Source organism: Pinus tabuliformis, chromosome Q (genome assembly GCF_031772625.1).
Source record: "Pinus tabuliformis cultivar Carrire ecotype Pingquan chromosome Q, CPIR1, whole genome shotgun sequence".
NCBI lineage: Eukaryota > Viridiplantae > Streptophyta > Pinopsida > Pinales > Pinaceae > Pinus > Pinus tabuliformis.
In genome coordinates this window covers 113288772-113315360 of record NC_142296.1, presented here as the reverse complement: position 1 = coordinate 113315360, position 26589 = coordinate 113288772, and the positions used below count along the sequence as shown (strand labels likewise).

General features: G+C 39.2%; 1 pseudogene; it reads left to right on the top strand.

Moving 5' to 3' along the window:
* Positions 1-17177: 17177 nt before the first annotated feature.
* LOC149218487 (glucan endo-1,3-beta-glucosidase 14-like) lies at positions 17178-22095 on the top strand (annotated as a pseudogene).
* The last annotated feature ends 4494 nt before the right edge of the window (positions 22096-26589 follow it).

Here is a 26589-nt window from a genome sequence, read left to right as displayed (position 1 = left end):
CATTAAAGTAAATAAAAGGATGTCTACCTATTGTAAGTTTAACCCTTTTTTTTGGACAGTATGGAATATTTACAAAAAAAGGAATACTTTAGTCAAGCATGACTAAAAGGTTCTCCTGGGTATTGTTTTATGCCTTTTCAGATCTAAGGGACTAAATTTATGAAAATGAACCTCTCAGAGTTTTCTTTTTTGCCTCTTTTTCATACTCTCTAAGTAGGATAAATAAGTTGAGTTACCCCTTCGTTGGACTAGTAAAAACATAAACAGCATAGGACTCGTCAAGCATGGCGAGACCGAACCACTACTTCTCAAGGTTCGTTAAAAATACCCAGAAGGATTCATCTAAAGGACGAAATTACAAGTCAAGAATATTTTCCTCCCAGAAATGGTGGGGAAATTAGTGAAACGATACATGAAACTTGTTTATGGCAGTAAGTCACTCTTGAACATGACACTCTTTTAACTTTGTGACTATTTTGGGTTGGGGAATATGCTTTCCTCTCTACTGATCACACCTTATTGAAAACATTCATAATGGATCTTTGAATCAAATGCTTCCAATTCCATCGATTATCGTTAATATGTTCAAGAGAATTCCACCCTCAGTTAACATCTTCTACAATACCTTTAGTCTTCCTTCATGTCTGCAACCACTCAACTAGATCTGAGTCATCACATTCTGTCTCAAATCTTGGTATTCATTTTGTGTCGTTGATGGGGGATACATCAAGTCCTTCCTATGATAGGTTTCTTCCTATTGACTTCAACACATTATCTAGGAATTTTATATAGAAACTTCCTTCGGTGCCTTGGGACTTTCATACCATAATGGAAAGTTTCCTCTCTTTCAATGCTAGGTTCTTATCATTGGCCTTCAACATAAATATTTTGTGTAGTGTTCAACTTCATCTCATTTATTCACACCCTATAAATTTCAGTTAGTACCTTGAGGGCCATTGTTATTACCAGTGGTTCCTCTTGCATCTGTTAGCAGCTTTCATCATTGGCTAGTAATCAAATGGTGTCTACCATGTTAGACTCCAGCACATCTATTCACATGGTTAGACTCGTACTATCAAGTGATGAGGTAGAAGACCCCTGATCTAGTTTTATCCATCTGCACTGTGATTTTAAGATTCATACAAGATCTACAAAGTATGAATCATGGCTATGATTTTACAAAAGGTAATCCAAGAATGGGTCCAAAATGTGTAATTAGTGGACATGAATTTGATCATTGTACATGTAAACTAGCTTATATGTTGATTGTGGGTATTCCTACCTCAACAATGATATCATGATGATAATGTATTGTAACATTCAATTGGTGATCTCAACCAGTGGATTATTGATCCAAAATTTTCACGTGGTAAAGCACTTTAGTCCCTAGCCAAAACTTTTGACTTTGTACTTTAGGGGGGAATATATTACAGGTCATTTTGTCGTATTCAAACACATTTCCCTGAACCCATATCTAACATCATCCACTTAGACGTTGCAATCATCCCTACAAAGGCAAAAGCATTCTCTATTTAGAAGTTATAAGAATCCTGGATTACATTCAATGAAAACCCCGATTTAAGACCTCATCGCACTTACTCTCTTGAAAAACCAAGATGGTGAAAGCTACACACATGGAATTTTCACTGGTTAGCATAGATTGCTCTTACAGAAAGTGCGATGACACCTAGAAATGAGTAAAAATTAAAAATAATTTCAAAGTTTCTCTCCCTAGAAGCTTTGGGAGTGGGTTTAACCATTTACTATTGGATCTGACCTCGAAATCCTAATCATGAGGTCTTATCTCTTATCTCATAGAGCTTATCTCCTTTTAAAGTGGATCTAACCCCTAGTATGGTAAATCCAAAACTACCTCATTTACCCTATCAATGCAACACCTACCTTAGAGTCTCGTTTGGATTTTGGAGACACTGGTTATGCCTTTATGATGCCTATTTGTTTCTAGACATCCATAATCCATCCATGTGCTTTAGGTGTGATTGAAGGCTTACCATTATGGCAAAGGAAGGTCAAGAAAGGTGGGAGAGATTCACAAATTCAAGGACTACAAGGGTTGTAATATTTTTCTGCCATTATTAATACAAAAGTGCATTGTTTCTCCTATACATTATGTCTTGATTATGCATATGTAGAACATGAATCTTTGACTTCTTGTTTATAGTTGTTTGTATATGTCATCTTGTATATTTTGTTCTCTTGCTTGTTTTGGACGATTTGCAGATTCCACTTTTAGAAATTAGAGTTGGATTTGGAGCTAACAAGTAAGGAGAACAAGGAAACTTGCATTGGATTCCAAGTAGGTTTTCCTTTCATATTTCAAACATCTCTAAGGAAAAACATTGTAGTTTCGTCTTGGTTGTTTCTAGGCTAATCCACTAGGTCTAGGGAGATTACTTATGTCCATAGAAGGAATTTATCCACCAAAATACAACATCGCTTCCATACTAGGTTGGAGAGTGTCTCTCGATGCAAAAAATAAAATGAAAAATTGTTGTTATAAATTGGTGTCCATTGAAATTAAAATTTTCTAGTCATTTTTGTTTGTTTGTTTGTTTGTTAAGTTGTGAGTCTTGATATGACTGCATTCTTAACCTTTAGCTTGAGAAACTGTGACCCGAGGACATCTAAGTCATAAAAATCACCAGGGATCGCACCCAACGTAGGCCACACAAACCCTTAATATAAATGGATTTTTTCCCACAAAGTTTTGAATCGATGTCCTTCACATCACAAAGTGCCATAATGATACACCCCATCGCCATCTATTCTATGCCATGTGGGTAATTTTGTCAATCAAATTTAAAAAAATAAATGATAAATATAAATTAATTATGTTTAAAAAACATTAAGAGAAATATTCAAATCACCATAATATTAATTAAAATGTTGAAAAAGTTGGTAATGTGATAAACACTTTAAAAATAAGAATAATTTAAATATAAGATGGATATAAATCTCTAATCATAGTAAAAGTAATAAGTTATAGTATTTTGAGAATTAACCAATTTCTAATATTATAATAATTCCAATATTCCAATATTATAATAATATTATAATATTTCCAAAATTATAATAATATTATAATATTTCCAAAATTATAATATTTTATTTTAATAATGTTATACTGTTGGCTTGATGGGCCCTAACCTAGGTTCAACGTTAGTCAGCCAAGCAAATCCCTACACTACTGGCCCTTTCGGCATCAGCCCGTGGAGTGCGGACTGAAGTCTCACCCGAAGTAGTATGGGGGGATGCAGGAACCAAGTTTCTGCACCCTGAGATGGTTGTGATGTCAGTCTATACTTCCTGATCCTACCTATGTGCAGATTGATAATCATTTAGGGCTTATTGATGTTCCGACTCTTCCGTCCCTTAGTACCTCCGCGAAGGTACTCGACTGATATTCGCGTAGCCTTAACCTGAGGTCCAGGGACTTACGTGCCTCTGTGACTGTGTTACTATATAAGTTACCAAGTTATCTTAAGTGTTACCTAATCTACCATGCATTTATAGTTACCTTCGCGTAATCCTTTACTCTTGCTTGCATTCAATTAACAGATATAATCAAATAAATTCCTGCATAAAATAAGAATTATAATGTAAACCTAGATCATAAAATAATATAATCATATGCATTAAACAGAGACAAAATACACAGTGATTGTAGAATAATTCTCTTTATTGATATCTCGAGTTCAGTACAGACTCTATCCACCCTGTGCACACAAGTATAGGGGTCCGTGCACTGAGTTGTGGAATTCCACCCTAGGCCTCTATGCACTCAGCTGTAGAGCCTCTACCTATGCTAAGACTCGATAACACATAGAAATTCTTACCCAAAATCCCTCTTTCCATTACTACTCCTCCCTTAGACTCTTCTAAGCCGATATGATACTTCAAAAAACAAGGGCGGAAAACCCTTTGACCTCTTCGCTCTCCGTGACCACAAAATGTGGAGACTTTACATATTTATTACAAAATTTGGGCCTTCTGCCCCAAAACATGGGCTTTTAGTCCCAAAACCAGCTCTAGGGGGAACTTGTTCCCAACAAGCCCCCAACACAAAAATGGTGACTCGCCTTTGAGTCACTCTGCGGGCATAGAGATTTTGGCGCGAAGACCTCCTAGCTCATCCTGTGCGACTGCTACCTCAGTGTCATGACCACTTGCTTTATTTCCTCGACCAACTGCTCTATTGTTGGCCCTGCACTGTTAGCCTTAAGCTTCTACTGAGTCTCATACAGACTAGCTAGCTTGCCTTCAATGGAGGTCGTGATCAAGTAGGCCTCATCCAACCAAGGCTTCAAGCACACCTTCAGCACTGCCTCTTTGTGCTGAGATGCATCTACCTTCTCATTCAATGCCTTGGTCTCCTGTAGCTCTCGCGCCTTTGTTTCCATCCTCTGCACAATAGGGTCTTCTTGTATGTTGGTTAGTACTTCGAACTACTGTTCAAAAAGCATTGTGCAGTCCACCACTACACTTTATATTGCCATTATTGCCTCTATTATAGTAGTCGCACGTTGCTCCTTGACTTCTGGTGGGGTTGAGTGTTGGGCCCTCAAATACAAGTCTATAATTTGTAGGTTCAACTCCAACTTAACCTTTGCTAATTCTGCATGGGCTTTGTGCACCCCCGTCGTGAGTTTGCGAACACACACATCTACTGTCTCATCTACAAGAATGGCCAAATCCAAGACCATTCGGCATGCTTCCTCCATGACATTAATCATGCGCTGATTCGTGTCAGTGAGTTCCATCATGGATGCGAGGACAAAGTCTCGCTACACACCCATCTGAGTATTTTTGATCTTCTTCTCGCTAATAACCTGTAAAGCTTGTTGTTCGCAGGCCCTCAGCTCTGCGATCAACCCATCCTACAGCAAGTGGAGTGCCTCGCTCGGAAGCACAGCCAAGTTTAACCCTACTCCCTTGAGTGCACTGACAGTGGGCCTGTCAACTTCGGTCTCTATCATCAATGCTCCATCTAGTAGCACTATGGCTCGTGAGTCCTTCACACGCAGCATCTCAGTGACTTCTGAAGTACGAATGGCCAAACTGGTGGATGTCGTGCCAACTTATGTTGCTCGAATCTGCAGCTCTCGCAGATTCGCCTGAATGGCCCCCAATGCCTGCATACCACATTGTATCCCCAATGTCATTCAGATCCCCCTCTATTAGAGTGATCGGGTTCATGGATGTCTTTCTAGCCTTGGACTTCTTCCACGGCCCTACTTTTTCTTGTCCCCTTGGACACTTGATACAGAATGGAGGTGTCTGTAGGTCCGCTCCTCCCTGTTCTGTCAGATCGTCCTCTTCTTCCTCTTCTTCTGGGGAGGGTAACTTCTCTTTGTCGGAGCCATGCTCCTCTCCTCTTGTCTGTCCACTTGTCTCTTGTGTGGTAGCACGGTCTGCCCTAGCCTTATCCTCAACCTCCTTCCTCCTTTTCTCAGCCTGCTACTCCATCTTGAGCTTGGCTTCATCCTTCTTCCACTATGCGGCTGTCTTGCTGGATCCTGTCATTAAGTTTGAGGTAGTGTGCCATTCTGCTGACCATCTGTCAATAATTACTTGAATCGCATCGTCCATAGCTAAGTAGGGAAAGTCATGCCACTTCTGCTTAGGGTCCTTTCACGCCCTTATGGATACATGGTGGAAATCAGCCTTAAACTCTGCGTACGGCTGCAATTTATCAAAGACAGTAGGCGACAACCGTGGCTTGTGGTTGATGGTCATGTGCACGTTCATCTCCATCAACATCCAAAAGATCTTGTTGTCCTTGATTCGTTGAGGAACCTTAGTCGCTCATAGCGAAGCATACTTCGCGGCCTTAGGTAGGTCCGACGTGACTGAGGGAAATTGGCTGTCTTCGGGTAGTGCCCAGGCTACCAACACGATGGACAGCAAGAGCCATGAATAGTGGAAGGTCTTGCTGAGATCCTGCACCTCGCGGTAGTTCATGAGGAACTCACCATAGAGGTAGCACACCTAATTAAACTAAACCCCCTCCTTACATTGGGCCGCAAGAGCTACGACGGGTGTCGGTACTTCATCGAATCAACACTTCTGCATGACCTTCCCTATGAATATTTGTGTGGCCACTTTGACCACAGGGTTGGAAATACTTGTAATTGCATAGCTGCGCAGCTTCTTTACGAATTCGAACTTCTTCTTCATGGCCTCCATGAGGGCTAGTTCGCCTGTGTTTCCACCAAACATCATAGCCGGATTCTCCCTTGAATATGGCAACCTCAAGATTCTATGGATCAGCCTATCAGTGATTGGTATTGGCTCCTCCAGCCACAAACACCCATCATGTACCAAGCACAACAACTGCTTGATTACTAGCAAGGTAATGGGTGTGTGATTGTAGTGCGCACCCATAGCAGGTTGAGCAGGCCTGCCTTATCTACTCCTTTGAGCCACTTCCGTGGTTCCAACGCGGTCACCCTAGTGGTCTTATGGAGGACATGGTGCATCAGCTAGTCTGTTGCTAAGTGAGGGAATCACTCGGTATCAGCTAAGTCCTAGTCCTCTAATTTCAACATTAGAATTCATGCCAAGTGCGGTCCTTCAAAAACAATCTTGTTCGGCAGTAGAGGTGTGTACAAGGTGACCCTGCTCTCGTCAATGTCCTTAGGCACCTTGACCTTGCCCCTACGTGGAGGGACGTACTCAGGAAATTTAGTAATGGGGTCAGACCCCTCAACTTCAAAGTCCTTTGTGTTGATCCCAAGATCCTCATTGTCCATTGAGATATCCCCAATTTCTTCCTCCTCCGGGTCCAAGTTAATGGCTTTTCCCTTTTCCTGAGCAGTGGATTGTCCTCCAATGGGTTTCTCCTAGGTGACGTGTGCACTGGTGGTGTTATGACCTGCCTTCCTTTCTTGCCTTTTGCGCCTTCCTGGTCTGGGTAGGCATTGGTCTAGGCAACTGTGGTGACTTGGGTATCTCTGCAACCTCCAGAGCAGTTCCCTCTGCTTCCATAGCAACCTCTGGCACAACCCCTTTGGCTGTCACTGCTTCCCCAATATCTACGGTTTCTTCCGGTGCCGACATGATGCTATCCATCATTTCTTGGGTCTCATTTGATAATTGCTCAAACATTGAACTCACTATCAAAGCTTAAAAGAATTCACGGTTCATACACGTCTGAGAGTTCAACAACTCAATGCTCAAAATGCCAAGTGTTCTTCGTTGGGCAGCCACATGTAATTTATAGACCATTTTGAATTCAAATCAGACCATTCCCCCCAAAATTGATTCATTAATGCTAGATTGGCAGCAGATTTTCAAGGATCTCACCCATAAATTTCGTCTTAAATGCCACCCCCCCCGCTCCATTTGGCCATTTTTCCATCGTCAAATCATGAACAGTGACTTTAATGATCACTTTTTGGCTGACCTGCATGGTTTTATCCTAGGTAGTGTAGCCTTCTACGTGCTCGTGTGGTCTCTGTGACATCTCCTCATTCCGTGCAGTTCCTTCATCGCACAATTCCTTAACCCATGCAGTGTAGTTTATGGTCCCATGCCTCCTTTCAGCTGCCTGGAGCACTAAGACTCTCCTTCCTTCATATAGTCACCTAGCTGGGTCACCAATGTATGGCTTCAATCAACTACCATTCTCTTTTCTTGGGAAGGGCTCCTCATTTAACTTAACCAACGGAACTGCTCCACTGTCGGTAATCTCTTTGATGACATAAGGCCCCAGCCAGTGCATCCTAAATTTTCCTAGAAATTTATCAACTTGCTGTCATATAGAAAAACTAGATTATTTACCTGGAAGGTGTGCAGTTTAATGTGCCGATCATGCTATGCCTTTTTGCGCTCCTTTTGAACTTGTTGATGAAATCTAACTAGAAATCTGCCCTCTTTAAGCTCTGCTAGCTACGCGAGCCTCTCTTCCAAGGCTCTGCGGTCTATCATTCCTGCGAGTGCTGCAATGTGAAAACTAGGTACAATGTATTCCATTGGCATCACAACTTCTACGCCATACACAAATCTGAAAGCTGTTTTCCTAGTGAACTTCTTGCAAGTCATTTTGTAGACCCATAGCACCGCTGGTATGCACATATCCCAGTCACTTCTCTGAGCATTGTAGACCTTTGTCAATGCATTCTCCAGTATTTTATTGGATTCTTCCACTGTCCCATTGGCCAATGGGTGATAAGGCATGCTCTTCTGATGATACACCTGAAATTCTTCCGTCAACATGCTGATTGTTTCATTAAGGAAGTGCATACCACGATTGCTCATCAAAATCTTGGGACAACCAAATCTCGTCAATATGTATTCAAAAAGAAACATCACTGCTGTTGTGACGGTACAGTCCTTCACAGGCTACGCCTCTACCCATCTGGTCAAGTACTCTATCACGGTGATGATGTACCGTGCACCTATTTTCTTCCCCGGAGGCTAAATTGGTCCCACAAAGTCAATCGCCCATTTCTAGAATAGTTGTAATGTCACCTGTGGTGTCAACGATATTTCATCCCTTTGCGATGGCCTACTAGTCCTCTAACATGCGTCACAAGCCCTACAATATGCTTTCGCGTCCTTATGCAGAGTTGGCCACCACAATCCAGCACGCAGAACCTTCTGCGCTATCGCTTTTCCTGCATAATGTCCTCCTGCAGCTCCTCCATGAGCCTCCACGAGGATGCTGCTTTGCTCAAAGTCAGGTACATAGCATCACAATATTTCATCAGACCCCATTTTGTATAGATGTCCTACAATGACAGAAAAGTTTGTTGCGCGCACTACTAACTCCTTCTTCTGCTGGCTTGTATACCCTTCTGGAGCAGTCCCTGTTGTCAGGAATTGTATGATATCCTCAAAGTCTCTATCAGCGACACATATCGTAAAGAGTTGCGCATCAGGAAGTCCTTCCTCCAAATTAGTGGGCTCCTCTCCTGTTTCGATGCGCGATAGATGATCTAGTCCTGCGTTCAATCATCCAGGCTTCACAATAACTTCAAAATCATACTTCTGAAATAATAACAACCACCTATAGATCTTCCCCCCCAACACATGCTTATTATGTAGGTTTTAACCCCATACAGAAATTACCTTCTTACGAATTCTAAAACATAGAAAGTAAACAATGTGAGAGCATAACACATAAAACACATATACACAAAGATTTTCCCCTAGATCCCAAAACTGGGACTACCAGCTTGATTTTTCATTATGTTCCTTTCAATGTTATAATACATATTTATACATGCTAAAGCATCCAATACCATGGACCGAAAACCATCATGTCCAAAAAACATGTGCGAAAATCATGCACAAAACCATAGGTGGGTCCGCCCATCCTAACATAGGGTCCAAAACCAAAATTTTTCGGGGCGCTACCCTGGACCCCATAAAGTGGGGTTACGGGTACGCCTCAAACCCCCTATGACCCCCCTGCTACACAATCGGCGCAATGAAGGGGGGCTCCGCCCCCCCTCTAACCCCCGGTTAACCACGTGGGCTAGTCATGGAAAGAATATAACCCAACATATTAACTAGGTATTTTAACACAAAATGATCCATGTACATCTTAAAATGTCCACCCAGCGAATAGTTCCTGAACTTTTGGAGCACGTATACCATGGCTAGTCCTTCGCACTTTGTACTGGAATAGTTCTTCTCATCCTTGGACAAATTCCTGCTTGCGAATGCTATAGGATGGTCCAATTCCCCCTCGCCCACCTGTGTTAGCACGACCCCCAACACAATACACGAGGCGTCCATGTGCACATGAAATTCCTTCTTCCAATCCGAAAATACTAGGATCGGCACGGTGACCATTTTCTCTTTCAACATGTCTAAGCTCTTTTGGCATTCATCACTCCAACAGAACATAGCATCCATTTTCAACAACTACTCCATTGGCGCGGTGGTCTGGGCATAGATCTTGATGAACTTTCTATAGTATCTAGTATGCCCCAGGGTCACATGCAACTGTTTCACATTCCTTGGCACCTCCAAATTGATTATCACCACAATCTTCATGGGGTCTACCATCAATCCTGTTCTGCAGACCACATGCCCTAGCAGGATCCCAAAAGGGACACAAAACAGACACTTCTTTAGATTGAGCATGATCTGGTACCTTCGACACGTATCTAACATTAAGCGCAAACTTTCCACATGACGCTTGACCAATCCAAACACTATCCAATCATCAAAGTACACTTCCAGGAACTTATGAATGAAGTCTTTGAATGTTGCAATGACTACGCGCGAAAATATTACTGGTGCATTATTCAACCCAAAAGGCATTACAGTATACTGAAAACATCCCCATTCCGTCACAAAGGTCATCTTACTTCTATCTTCAAGCGCAATTTTGATCTGATGATACCTAGAGAACCCATCAGTGAAAGAGTATGCCTCTTGGCCACCTACATTATCTAGGACTTCATCAGTGAACGCGGTTGGGAAGGGATCATGCATGTAAGCATCATTCAGCTTCTGGATATCCACACATATCCTTATTTCTTCTTTCTATTTCTTTTCCTGAACCACTATTGGGCTTACCGAATCGAACTCTTCTACTATTTCAATAATTCCTGTTGTCAGCATCGTATCCAACTCAGTGTGAACCCTTGCCTTATACGTAGGATTAAGGTGGTAAGGTCTTTGTTTTATAGGCTTTGCATCTGGTTCAAGGTGATCTTCATGACACCCAGGTCTCCTATTATCCCTTTTAGATCAGAGAACTTTGTGGGGAACAAAACCTGATATTCACGGAGGAGCTCAGCGACCTTGTCTACTGTCGCATCATCCAAATAGGCCCCAATTTTTGCAAATTTTGGTTCCGCCTTTGTGCCAATGTTGACCTGCCTAGTATTCAGCAGTGTGGTTATGTCAGGATCCTCTATCTGTAGACCTTCAACCTCGCGGTGATCTTCAGTTTCCAGAATATTAAATTTTCGGGGATCCTCATCTTCTTATCCAACAGTCAGGTTATAGCATTCTAGTGCATGAATCAACTTGGTAGTCTAATCAGGTTGGATCAGGTCCAAAGGATCTTGTGGTATCCTAAAGATCGTTGCTTTAACCTCCTATAGCGCCACGTCAATACAGTCAAACCCATCCTCAAAGCTGAATGTCATTAAAAATTCCTGGCACAGGATGTCCCATTCCTCTGTGCCATGGTGGAGGTCAATTTCCAAGTACTAATTCATTGGTATGACGCCCAGGGTATGACAAAATAGATGCACCCACTCAAGTTGGGGCTCCTCACCATAAGCCTTATTCCATTTAGCTAGGTGATCGCGTGGGTTATCTCGTCCATCATACTTATCTATCATCCACATTTTTGGCTGCCCAAAATGTATTCTCATCATCCTCCTATAGTCACGCTAATCACTAAAACTATCCCTCGGCATACCCCACCATCTTGCAGGCATAGCGCCCAGTACCTAGTCCAAGGGCTGGAAGAGATGTTTCTCCAGGACTTCCCTTTCAAATGCATCCAAAAAGCAATCAACATCAGTTAGCCCATCATAATGAGGCAGATTCCTGACTTCGGATGACACACAACACAACGATTTGGTCATCATATTACAATGTAGCATCGAGACTTCATGCAGCCAGTTCTGCCAATGCTCCAATTCTTCATCCGAATCTGACGTGTAGGAGCTTTCGTGATCCCATGCAATGCATCTGTCTGCTGTTGGATTCACCCAATCCTGGTCTCGTGCTGTTATCTTGTAAATCTGGTCCAGATCGTCATCGCTTTCGTAATCTCAGACTGGTTCTGTATAGCACGGTCCCTCCACGAGATCCAGTGGCACCACTATGCGGAGCAACTTGTTTTCAAATATCATCTTCCGCTTCTTCAAGTTGATTACCCCATTCATGTCAGTGGCCCAATCGATTCCAAGGAGTGTAGGGTAGGGATTTCTATCATCCACAATCTCTATTACCTCAAAATCACCAGCGCGCTTGCACCCTCAATGTCAACTGTGACCCCTTGCAGCCTCCCCATTGGGATAATTTTCTGTTGATTTGCCATCCTTAACTATATCGGAGACCACTGGAGCGTAGGTCTCCCCATTCTCTCCCAGGTCTGTTTGGCAAAACATTTGCATTGGACCCCAAATCTAGGATAACTTGGTCCATCTCGTATTCCCCTATCTGTGCGGAGAGTCTCATCTCCTGCCCGGTCCTTGCCTTATGCTTGCCAAGCTTCCTGACCACGCACAGTTCACTAGTAGCGCTATCCTTACCAGTGCACCAATTGATCAATTCTTGCAGGCCCTTCATAGCCTTACTATCACGGAGCAGCTTCATGCAGGTCTCCAAGAATGTGGTAAGCATGGACGGGTCCATTTCTTCAACTGGTTTCTCCTGACTTCCAGAGGTAGATGCCTCAGTGAAGCTTTTCTTTGCTTCCATAAATGTTTCTTTTGCGTGCTCCAAATCAAACCCAGTCTCCTTCTCTAGTTCTTTGCAGACCCATACACCTTCTGTAGGTTGCTTCCCTTTATCCTCCCCAGTCGTGGTTCCGCTCCACAACATAATGTTTACCTTAGGGTCTTCCTCGTGAGGCTCAACCCTCATCATCTAGAGGTTCTGCATCGATTGCAGAGGCTATGCCCCCTTTTCGTGAATCTTAGACAATAATATTGGGCAATCCTCAGTTGCATGGTCAAACTAAGTACAATAGTGGCATGAAAATCGTGTCGGATTCAAACAGTCCCTCGTGTAGTGTCCTCGGTCTCTACAATTGTAACAAATCAGTTGTCCTCGGCCTCTCCCAGGCCCTCCTCCACCTTGGCCGCGCCCTTGATATTCACCTCGCGTTCCCCCAACGCATTGGTCTAGAGGTCATGTTTCTGTTTGCATTATGTATGTGGGTGTCCTATCCATCATTAGTTCGTAACTTCGACAATTGTGCTTGTCATGACCTACTGATTGACAGAAATTGTATAACAGTTGTTGCGGTGTTTGTACAAATTTCTGTAGCAAATGGCAATTATCAGTCGTGTGCTTCCCTCCTACCTGACATGTACACACCAAAGCACACGCCCTGCATTTGGCCCTACTACGGCCTCAAGTCATAGAGGTATTGGTCCTCCTGCTACAACGTAGTTCACAAACACTGGGTAGTGATCCTTGTCATGCCCTTGACCCTTGCATTTTATGCACCAAACCTCTTTGCGCGCCTCTGGCCAAGCAGTTCCTGCTTCAGACTTTGCATTTCAAGACAAAGGTTTTGCAATTATGCATGAATCTGCTAAACCCCCAGATTCGGATCTTGCATCAGTGTTTCATACAGTCTCATTGCAATCTCCAAGGCTTCTGCCTGAGTCATAATCTTCGGTTGTGACAGCACAACCCTTAGGTGAGGCAAGAGTGAAGCCACAAACCACTCGCGGTGCTGCCCATCCATCAAATTCATATTGGCTTCACAGATTTTACACTTCAATCTCTGATCTAACTCCCAAGGGGTCTCACCTAGTTTCATTGCGATTTCCTTGAATCCCACAATTGACTGTGCTTCAGAATTAGGCCTACTAAATTCTTTATTCAGCGTGGTCTAGATCTCTACTAGCGTAGCTGCCTGGTTGTCATTAGAGTACTTGATGTACTAGGTTAGCGCGCGATCCTGCAAAGCACTAACCAACATCACCTTCTTCATGTGATCATCCGCAACACCCTGAGCTTCCCATACAACCTTTATGATGAACCAAAATTGGTCTAGGTCCTCATTCCCTATGCCCTTGAATATAGGTAGTTTTACAGAGTTCGCCATATTGAACAGTGGAGGTGGCAGTGGTGTGGGTGATGGGGTGAGCGGTGGAGGTGAGGATGGAGGTGGTGTGGATGGATGTGATGAGGGCAGAGGTGGTGTAGGTATTCACGGGAACCCTCATCTTATCAATTGACTAGCGCTCAGGGGAGAAATCTACAGTGTCCCTTCGTCGTCACTTAAAGGGAGTTCGATCAGTGGGCTATACTCAAGACCTTTTCTTCCTCCATCCCTGAAAGGTTTTTCACTTCGCGTAGCTCCAAACGTCAAGGTAACCGCATAGTCCTCTGTTCACACAAGAGCATCTTAATCCATGTATTCAGTGATTTTAAATACTTACCTCACGCTCCTTTGAAGAAGCGGCACAATGCTTCACTGTAACTGAAAAAGGTATCGACTGTGAACTCGGTCACAAATCATCCTATGATACGGTCGAGCCAATGGTCGATAGTGCACACGATCTTATCTTCAGAAGCTTCTAACCTCCTTACTAACTCCGGTGTCCAAACAATCAGCTTGTCAAGCCTCCACCTTCCTTGACCATCTGCCAACTTCGCGATCCACTCGTATAACTCAACCGGGAAGGAACAGAAGAAGATTTCGTGTATTTCTGTGTACAATTATTTTTCCAACCACTGTTCTTCCGTCAATCGTGGGTTCTTGTTTTCTTGTGCCGTGAATTTGTGGATATTTCTATCCAAACAGGTTTCAATTTTTTTCTTAGCTGGATTCCAGTGATATGACATCACACATCTCATTATGCAGATCCTGGTCCTGGCAATGGAACCATTTGTTGGCTTGATGGGCCTAACCCAAGTTCAACGTTAGTCAGCCAAGAAAATCCCTACAATACTAGCCCTTTTGGCATCATCCCGCAGAGCGTGGACCAAAGTGTCACCCAAAGCAGTATGGGGGGATGAAGGAACCAATTTTCTGCACCCTGAGATGGTCGTGATGTTGGTTTATACTTCTTGATCTGGCCTATGTGTAGATCGATAAGCCTTTAAGGCTTATTGATGTTCCTACTCTTCTATCCTTCAAGACCTTTATGAAGGTACTCAACAAATCTTTGTGCAGCCTTAACTCGAGGCCCAGGCACTTATGCGCCTCTGTGACTGTGTTACCGTATAAGTTCCCAAGTTATCTTAAGTTTTACCTAATCTACCATGCATTTACATTTACCTTCACATAATCCTTTACTCTTGCTTGCATTTAATTAACAGATATAATCAAATACATTCACACATCAAATAAGCATTATAATGTAGACCTAGATTGTAACATAATATAATCATATGCATTAAATAAAGACAAAATACACAGTGATTGTAGAATTATTCTCTTTATTGATATCTTGAGTTTAGTATAGACTCTATCCGCCTTACGCACATAGCTGCAGGGGTCCATGCACTCAGCTGCGAACTTCCACCCTAGGCCTTTGTACACTCAGCTGCAGAGCCTTTACCTATGCTAAGACTCAAGAACACTTAGAACTTCTTACCCAAAATCCCTCTTTCCATTACTACTCCTCCCTTAGACTCTTCTAAGACTCCCTTTTTATACAATCCCATGGTCCGCGGACCATGGGTAGATCTTTACAGCCAACATGATACTTCACAAAACAAGGGCAGATAACCCTTTGACCTCTTCATGCTCTGCGACCATAAAATGTGGAGACTTTACATATTTATTACAAAATTTGGGCCTTCTACCCCAAAACATGGGCTTTTAGCCCCAAAACTGGCTCTTGGGGGAACCTATTCCCAACATATACTATTTCTTATATTATTCAAAATGAAAAGACACAAATACTTTTAGTATTAAATGTTGATCAACTCTTTATAATATATTAATTATTAATTTTCTTTTCTCTTAACTTTTTAGAGCACCACAATATTTCCATAACTTTTACTATAATATATGTTAATATTATTTTTGTTTTACAATAAAATTAATTTTGTTGATAGAGGAGGAATGACCCGTTATAGAGTTTTGTGAACCCAATGTTTTGGACTACTAAGTGAGTCCATCATTAGGGGATGCATCAATAGATTTTAAGATATTAATGATGTATCCAGGACCTGTATTTTGTTTTTCAACAATTTATTTTAAATGGGACAATTTTATGACATTTACCGTTCCGTTTAAAAAAATAATAATAATTATTAATTTTTTAATGATATTTTTTTTGACTTTTTATAACCACAATATTTCCTTAACTTTTACTATAGTATATTTTAATATTATTTTTGTTTTCCAATAAAATCTATTTTTTTTTCAATAATTTATTTTAAATGGGACATCTTTATGACATTCAAACTGGAGTTTAAAAAAAAAATAAAAAATTAATTAATCATTTTTAACGAAATTTTTATTATTTATAATGTTTTCAAAGTAAAAAAAACAAAATTTATTTTTCCATATTCTTTATATATGAAAAATACATTTTTTAAAAAATTATTTATTTTATTTTATTTTTAATTGTTTTTTACCTTATTTAAATTTAACCAAAACAAAGTATTTAACAAAAAAAGAAAAGAAAAAAGAAAAAAGAAATATATATATAATTTAGAAAATAAGAACACAGAAAATTATAATGTTAATTTTCTGATTAAGTTGATAGGTTTTTTATCGTGAGGTTCCTCCTCACGACATTGTAGCAGATTCACCAACCTAAAACTAATATGCTTTTCGGACATGTGTAGGGCGATCAACGACTGCACTCATCGATTTTTGATAACTTCATCCACGACGTTCATCTTTTTCGTTTCAGGCAACCAACCGATGGCACCGTAGACAACGCTCTGAAACATAGTTTAGTTGTAGAATGAAATATCCAGGAAAAACCATGTATTCATACTACCAAATAGATGCAAACTGTGGCGCTTGAAAAACTCCCTCAAAAACAGATTGAATCACATATCCTCACCCAATGTAATGCTTGTTATGACGTTTTGATCTTCATGGATGCCCACTTGCAGTACCTTGTACATGTCAGTGGCGGCCTTCTCAGCATTTCTCTCAACTAGTGTAGTGAACTAAGTAGTCTCCGACATTTTCATCCACCAATAATATGTCAGTGTAGCAGGCACAACCCCGAACATAAAGGGTATTCTCCACACAAAATTCGCATGTGGATTTGTTGAATAATCTTGTTGGGTTTGTGAAATTGTATAAGTAGGTATTCATACCATTGTGTTGTTGACAATTTTTTCAGTATTTGTGATTGATATGGTTATGAAGGGTATTAGTGTGGTTATGAATGTTGGAATTTAAATGGTTCTTCTATTGATAAGATTTGCAACAGCGGGTCTAAGGTGGGTTTATGAAATTGTATGAATTGGCATTCCTAATGTTGCGTTGTTGACAAGATTTTCAATATTTGTTACTGGTTACTGATATGGTTATGATAGGTATTAATGTGATTATGAATGCTGGTATTCACATGATACTGATGTGGGTTTGTGAAATTGTATGAGTTAGTATTCATACCGTTGTGTTGTTGACAGGATTTTCAATATTTGTTGTCATGATGATTGAATATGTTTGGGATTTCTTCTTTTGGTTATGCCATTGATATGAATTTCATTATTGGCACTATCATGGTTATGAGACTGATATCCAGGACATCCACTTCTTATATGAATTTCAATATGGGTATTGATATGGTTCTGTTATTTGTATAACTTTCATTTCATTTTGTGTTTGCTAATGGGAATTGTTGGGGACCCAAAGGCAGGAGTTTGGTGCACCGATCACCAGCCCTAGCTGTTGACTATGGACAAACTACAAAAAATATTCCTCCACCATCTGCAGTTGCAAATTTGGTTCAACATACAACTATTTAAAAAGTGAAATTGTATGGAGCAAATCCTCTAATTATTCAAGCTTTTTCTAACACAGGAATTGGGTTAGTTGTAAGCATTGGTAATGACCAAATCCCATCCCTGAACCAACTGACTAAAGCACAGAATTGGATTAAGAACAATATCATTCCTTTTGTTAATGTCACTGATATCATTGGGATCTCAATACGAAATGAGGTTTTGTTCATCGAGGATAGAGCTTTGATTTCCCATCTTCTCCCTGCAATGTAGAACTTGCACATTGCCCTTGCTCGGGTTTCACTTGACATGCAAATTAAGGTCTCTATAGATTATTCTATGGCCATACTTTCTACATTTGTTCCCCCCTTTGCTGGTTGTTTCAATGAGATTTTTGACATGAAATCCCTTCTTAACTTCCTGTAGAAGATGGGGGCCCCTTTAATGATCAACTCATACCCCTTCTTTTCTTACAAGAGTAATCCCACCGATCAAACCCTAGCATATGCACTTTTCAAGACCAACTCTATTTTTTATGACTCAAACATTGGGTTCACTTATTAGAACATGTTTGATGATCATATTGATGCAATGTCCTCACCCATGAAATATCTGGGTTACCCTGGTGTTGATATAGTGGTGGCAGAAACGAGATGGCCATCTGTTGGGGATCCTACATAGGTAGGGGTGAGCTTGTAGAATCCAATTACTTACAATGGTAATCTAATCAAACATGTGACCTCCATGGTAGGGACCCCATTGAGACCAAATAGGTACATTCAAACCTATATTTTTGCGCTCTTCAATGAGGACCTGAAGGTAGGATCAAGATTAGAGCCCAATTATGGGTTGTTTAAACCCAATATGACAATATCGTATGATGTGGGCTTGCTTCTATTGCCTGTAAGGAAATTTATTCATATTTTCATATATTTTTTCTTCAGATAAGTGTATTTTATCCTGACTAGAAGCTTTTCCCTTCCTAGAATTGGTCCTGAAAGGCCTTACGGGGGGAGTCCTAATTGTAGCTTGTTTTGAAGGTTAAAAACTCTTACATAATTATCAGAATCATTTAGACTTTAACTGTTATTTCTAATTTAATTTGAAAATGAGTTAGAGTGTAGGTCCATTTCCTTCTGCTCCACGCACTGGTGGGCCTGTTACAACTCCTCCTACACGCACTGAGGGGCCTGTGACAACTCCTCCTATAGGGAAAGTTCATGATTCTACTTGCTAGAGGGTGGTAGGTGTTTTTTTGATGAGCATGGATGTGTAGTATTTGTGTCTACTTTGTCGCCTCTCTTTTCATCCCCTGATTCAACAAGCCCTGCAACTTTCAATTCTCCATTATCATCACCCCCAACATCTTTAGACATTTCAAAGAATTTGTGTGATTGCGGTGAGAAGAAAGAATTTGTAGTGGATTCTTCTCTACCTGACATCAAGAATAGAATCTAAAATTCTGATGAGTTTCATATGTATTCTTTTAAGGTAAGGCCTTGTTCCAAAGCTTATTCTCATGATTGAACTGAATGCCCTTTTGTGCACCTGGGTGAAAATGCTCAAAGAAGGGACCCTAGAAAGTATCATTATAGTTGTGTTCCTTGCCCTAATTTTCGTAAAGGGGCTTGTAGGAGGGGTGATGTTTGTGAGTATGCACATGGTGTTTCCGAATGCTCACTATACCATGCCCAATATCAAACCTACCTTTGCAAAGTTGGGACTAATTTCTCTTGCAGAGTGTACTTTTCTGCATAGACCATTGAAGAATTTCATCCGTTGTATCCACCTACTTGTTCATCAATTTTTTCTTAGAGAACCACAATGAATTCATCAAATAAGATGGCTGTCATGAATCCTCTTGCACCTAGATCTGCCTCTTATGTCTTAATGATGTCTTCCTCCAATTCTTGACAAAGTAGTTTCCCCAACTCTCCAATGTCACCATTGTCATCTGCAAATACATCTTCTCATTCTTCCTTTGGTGGTGGATCTTGGGCACATCCAAACTTACTAACTTTTCACCTTACTAATGGTGTTCTCCAAGCTAGTTGCATGCGAACAATAGTTAATGCTAGAGACATGCATCCATAGTGTTTGATTGAAAGTGGTGATTATGAAGGACAACTTCTAAATGAATTTGCTTGTCTCTCCACCCAAGCCAAAGGAAATGGTCCTATGGCTATTGTATCTAGTAGTGGAAATACCCCTTGCAGGCCTAGAAAATTCAAGACTCATAATGTTGTTCCAACTAACCTTGAAGATTTGTTTACATCTAAAGTATTCTTTCCTAAAATGACAACCTCTGAATCTGCCTTTCTATCAGAGGTTCAATCTCACAAATCAACCCTGTTATCCCCACAACTCCAAATTCAGACGTTGTCCTCTTTTAACACACAAGTATATTAAACTGATACAATATATAGAGATGAAAGAATACACAATTTGTTTGAAAACAGAACAAAGAAAATCAAGACAATAGTACCAAGATTAAGCCTGATATGCCTTCTCCAGAACTGTGTAATGGTTACATAAATATGAAAAGATTTCTTATAGACAATAGTGCACTAATAAGTGTATTTTGTGAACTAAATTTAGAACCCCACTCTCATAATTGAGATGGGTATTTATACATTTTGTAGTCATAACCATTTTCCCCAATCGCTTAACCAAAAATTACATTAAAATAAAATCGAACTATATATTAATCCTAATGGATATATCTAAACCTGACATTTACAAATTTTAGAAATCAAAACCGAATTCAGTCCAAAAAATTATGAGTCAGTCGAAGGGTTGTTTTAATAAATTCCCTGAAAACAATCTTTCAACTACCTTAGTCTTTCTTTGGAGTTGTAGTAGTTACATTGTTGAAACAAAATCACAACAGAATGCTTCTTCCAGAATTGGTCTTGAAATCCATAATCACTGATTCAATATGAAATTACCAAATACCTCGAATCATAACAAAAGATATTGAAAAACCAAACAAAACAGAGCCCGAGACCATAATGGTGGCTTATTTAGAATTGGGGCGAAAACCAAAACTAAACGTGACATATGGAATGCGAATGGCCTATTGGAGGAATTCGAATATCAGAGGATTTGGACTACTTTGTAACCAAAAATGACGATATCTAATGAAAATCTAAAAGAGGGAAGACTTGAAAGAATGATAAATTAGAGCTTTGAAACAAATAGGGTCCAGAAGCTGTATCGTAGTTTTTCAAGTGCATTTGTTACAAAAAGCCTGATAGTTGAATGGATCTAATATTAGGATTAATTGCAATGTATGGCATATCGAGTTTGGCGGTACTAGTTTATCACGATTTTGGGCATGGAAATATGTTTAAAAACTCCAATAGCTTATATGAAATGACACATGGCTTTGGAATGGTATATCGAAAAACTTAGGAATCATAAGCTTGGCTGCATTGTAAATACTCAGATAGACAAAAATCCCGATATGCTTTATTATAATATGGTTTGCGCTATTATTTGTGTTATATGTATTAAAATTTGGTTTACTACTTTTGAAAGTCTTCTGTACATCAAATTAGTCTGTTCAAAAGGGTCCCCAGAATTATCATTCACATCACTAGCCAATGAATATTTTTCAAGATTCCCAGCCAGCCTGTAGTAGTCTTTCTCAATAATTAGAGGAGAGGCGAAATATTTTCAGGTGAGGCAACTTCTCCTCTGAATTTTTGAATGCTCGGATGGTGAGGGATTTTATGCTAATGGTTGTGATTATTAAGTTGAATGATTATTCTCTATTTTGTGAAATTTAGATTTTGTATATAAAGCAAATTAGCCAAAATTAGTATATGTTATAATGCATTTGCCATTGTTTCTTCCATTTTTTTTAAGTCCCTTTTTTCTTATATCATAAGATGTGGTTAATAGAAGAATATATTAGATTCTTACTTAGAGAAATTCTTTAGGCACCATTATGTAATTGTTTTAAGGAGAATACACTTTAAAACGTTATGAAGACTTGGAAAAAACATGATTGTAAAAGAGGAAAGCATGCTGGAATTTTTAGATACGATTGTTTGATTAGAAATGTCGTACAAGGCACACATGCATCGTAGTCATACTTTAAATTGGGTGTCATCGATTATGAGTGCAGGTGCAGACTCTATGGCTGTTGCATTTTCCCAAAGAGACAAATGAAGTCGTAGGTCTGGAGACCTTGGAGGTGCTAAAACTTGGTTAGAATGGGGTTCTCCAACTGGTAAAGTAAATTGAGGAATTCAAGGGGAGGAGCTACAAAAATTCAGAAAATTAGCTTCTTTTGGTATCCGAAGTTCAGATGAACCAAATTTTTCTTGGGTTCATAAATTGTTTAAGGAAGCACCAATGGAATCAATGGAACGATGGACTATGGGTTGCTCTATGGATATAGCTAACATTGTACAGATGGAGGCCACTCGCCTAGGTGGTTGGATATCTCGGATAAATGTTGATCAAATTGCCCCTTTAACATTGTGAATAGTTGATGGTAGCATTTTTGGCGACAAGGAATGGTCTCACATGATGATGATGCATTATTTTCATTTTCTTATTTCTATATAGAGAGTCTACAGTTTCCTTCCTTTATCCATCCTTTCTGTACATGAAATCTAAGAAGTTGAAGATAAAGGAAGATTTGTTGATGTCAACATTTTTGTATAGTATTTGTATTGGAAGTGCCAGTGATGGGAATGACAAAAAAGATCAATGAAATAGGCAAAATGATGAATTGGTTTGTTAAAAATCCGACGTGGAACTTTTCGTTTTTTCTCATAAGTTTCTTTATATGTAGGTTCATACACTAAGTTTTGGAGGAAAGCATTCCTGAGTGGTGAAGTTGTGCCCTTGCAGGAAACTATTATTTGGGTTTGGTAGTGTCTAATGCTTTTAACATGTTATATGTTCCATATTTCAAGATTAGTTGAAACCCTTTATCAATGACATCCCCCCTCTATTTTTTGTCAATAATATATGGTTTATAGGTGGACCTTTGGGGTTAAATGAAAATATTTGGTCATCATGTTGATGTTGTTAGACTTTCTCATGCAGCTAGTCAGTAATTCAAGGCTTGCAGTAATTGGTATTTCTAGTGGGCCCTGCCTAAGATGATATGCATGCTAATACATTTGTTGATATATAAGGCATTTTTTATCCCTCCCTTCCTGGGTTTTCAATGACCTTATGGTCGGGATAAATCTTCTCAAACCAAATTGTGGTAGTGGTTTGGGTTAAGTGATGATGACTATATTGGTAGCTTCAATGTTAAACTCTATAGTAGCTTATTATTTAATATGTAAATAAGTTTGTTTTTTTGAAATTGCCAACAGTCTGATGTGTATTATCTTGACCATACCCACCGTAGACTCTTCCATTATTATTGTGGTTGTATCTTCATTTGACATGTAATTAAATAATTGTCTTGGGTTTTTCCATAACAATGCAACATCGCTTTGATTAATATCCTTGATAGTGAAAAATATTAAACTGATACAATATACAGAGATGAAAGAGTACACAATTTGTTTAAAAACCGAACAAAGAAAATTGAGATAATAGTACCAAGATTAAACCCAATATTCCTTCTCCATAACTATGTAATGGTTTCACATAAATATGAAAAGATCGCTTATAGTCAATAGTGCACTAATAAGTGTCTTTTGTGAATTGAATTTAGAACCCTGATCTCACAATCAAGATGGGTATTTATACATTTGACAGTCATAACCATTTTTCCCAATCGCTTAACCAAAAATTACATAAAAAGAAAATCAAACTGTATATTAATCCTAATGGATATATATGAGCCTAATATTTACAAATTTTAGAAATCAAAACTGAATTCGGTCTAACAAATTCTAAACCAGCCGAAGGGTTGTTTTAATAAATTCCCTGAATAGCAATCTGTTAACTGCCTCGGTTTTTCTTTGGAATAGTAGTTGTTACATTGTTGAAACAAAATCAGAGCAGAATGATTCTTCCAGAATCAGCCCTGCAATCCATAATCAGCAATTCAATCACTGATTATCAAATAACTCGAATCATAACAAAACATATTGACCAATCAAAATAGATCTTGGGACCATAACAAGTGGCTTATTTAGAATTGCGGCGAAAACCAAAACTGAATGTGACATATATGGAATGTGAATGGCCTATCAGAGGAATTCGACTATCAGAGGATTTGGACCAGTTCGCAACGAAAAACCATGATATCTTATGAACATCTGAAAGAGGGAAGACTAGAAACCATGATAAATTAGAGCTTTGAAACAAATTGGGTCCAAAAGTTGTATCAGATTTTTTCAAGCTCATTTGTTAGAAAATTCCTGATAGTTGAATGGATCCGATATTTGGATTAATTGGAATGTATGGCATATCAAGTCCGACAGTATCAGGTTATCGAGATTTTTGGCATGGAAATACGTTTAAAAACTCCTATAGTTGATATGAAATGACACGTGGCTTTGGAATGGTATATCGGAAAACTTAGGAATCGTAAGTTTGGCTGCGTTGTAAATCCTCAGATAGCCAAAAATCCTGATATGCTTTATTATATTATTTTATAATATTGTTTGTGCTATTATTTGTGTTATATGTAAAAATTTGGTTTACTCCTTTTTATAGCCTTCCGTACATCAAATTAGTCTGTTCAAAAAGGTCCCCATAATTATCATTCATGTCACCGGCCCATGAATAATTTTCAAGATTCCCAGCAAGCCTATACCAGTATTTCTCAATAATCAGAGGAGAGGCGAAATATTTTCAGGTGCATCCACTTCTCCTATGAATTTTTGAACGATTGGTTGGGATTTTATGCTAATGGTTTTGATTATTAAGTTGAATGATTCTTCTCTATTTTGTAAAACTTAAATTTTGTTTATAAAGGAAATTAGCCAAAATTATTGTATGTTATAATGGATTTGCCATTGTTTTTTGCATTTTATTAAATCCCTTTTTTATTATATCATAAGTGTTATAACATCAGTTACCACATTTGTATACTTGATGCTTTGAGTCATCGCCTTGGGTAGCCGTTTACCTTCAGACTTGGTCCAAATATTGAAAAATGCTATTTTAAATTCCATATGCAACACTACCTCGTAAAAATAGTGTGCACATGCGGGTTAAGATATACCCAACCCACATATATGATTTAAAATATGAAAAAATATAAAATCCCTATTTTTGGGGTGGGGTTTACTGGTTACACTGGAAGCCTACCTACAAGAGCTCGTGGCCTAACTGTTTCCCAACTGAAAAAACTGTTTTGAGGTCATATAAATACACCTCATGGGGAAGGCCTAAGGGGAGAGAAAGATAGCATATTGATATTATATCCAAATTTTCCATAATTAAGTCTGATTTTAACCCTGTGCCTCCTACATTCCCAGCCATAGGAAACCCCTATTTTGTCATTGTGATGTCCATCTCATTTATATGGCATCCATGTGTATGCGTTTGAAAGAGGATTGTTGAGGCTTGGGCTGGAGGGATCCAGACGAAGGTTTCACTTGGATTTGGAGAAGGATCAGGTTGTATTCTTCCATATTATCTTGTTTTAATCAATAAAGAAGCCATATCTTGTTCCTAATGATCAAATCATAATGATTTAATTCATGTTTTAATCTAACTGATGTATGATTTCATGTTTTATATGTATATTCTTATATGATATAACACTTATATCATGAACATGCTTTCAATCGCTGTTGTTGTATATGCTTTGATTGAATGAGTTGCAGTTTTTAAGGAATTGGAGGAAGAAAAGGGTTTGGACCCTATGAGAATGACCTCAAATGTAGGACCTTCGAGTATTATACTTCTTCTTCCTACTTCAATAGTTTAAGTATTAAGGCTACTTGTTTGTCTGCTTCATGTTGGTGTATGCCCTCTGTTCTATTGGGGTGTTCAACCCATACCCTAAGGTGTATTATTCCCATAATAGAACTGGTGACTCCACTGGGGAATACTTCTAGTTTTTCCTAGTTTGGGTTGTTTTATTGCTTGATATGGGCTTTCTTGTTTGGTTTCCTGTCTTTCTAGTATCTTTGACTTGTCTGTAACCTGGGCAAACAGTCTGATCTTCTGGATTAGACCTAATTTTTTTATTTTTCCTTACTGACTTTTCTATACGCCAGTTTCAACTTAGACGGTCGCGTATACATGTGTTTTTGTCCAAATAAATACGTGTATATGCATGTTTCTTTGAGAACAGTTGATATATGCATGGGTCTATCACTGCACAGTCACGTATGCCTAGTTTTATTTGAATTTTTCAAATGCTGAGTCCAGTAATTAGTTTTTTCTGATGTTTCTTGCTTCTATTTAGTCATTGATTGCCTTGGAAAGTCTTGCTTCTGGTAGATTATCAGTTTCTTGTCTCTCTTTGCGAAAAGACCTAGTCAAGCTAGGGTTTGATTTTTGGTAAGGTGTTGGTTTCTGTGTTTGGGTTCAAGGCTTCTCAGTGAAGTTATTGGATGTTTTGAGTCTTTGAAATAGAGAATTGGTTTCAATTTATTTATAACCCAGCCTTTGCATTACTTTGCCTTGCTTTCCTAAAAGTTGGTGTCCTTGGTTTTTTCTTGATTTTGGAGAAAGATTTTCTTGCTATCTTGCAAAGTTTCTTGGTTTTCTTGAATTCTTTATTGTTTGTTGGAGTTTGTATGCTGCTCTTCAGATCATTTCTTTTGATTTTGTATCCTCTTGACATTCTAAGTCTTATCATGCTTGTGATATCTATGGCTTGTGAAGTTTGAAGTTGTTTATGCTTGAATTTGATTTAGAAGCCTTTAGTAGTTTTTTCTTTCTCGAAAACTCTTTTGTGTCCTTAAAAATAAAAAGATAAAAACATTGTTTTGTTGCCTTTCTTTTTCCTTTTTGGTCTTTTTATCGTTTTGAGAAATTGTGAACTCTTTTGATTAGGTTGAATTCGCTTGATTTTGGGAAGATTTTGTGAGTGAATTTGTTCTTGAT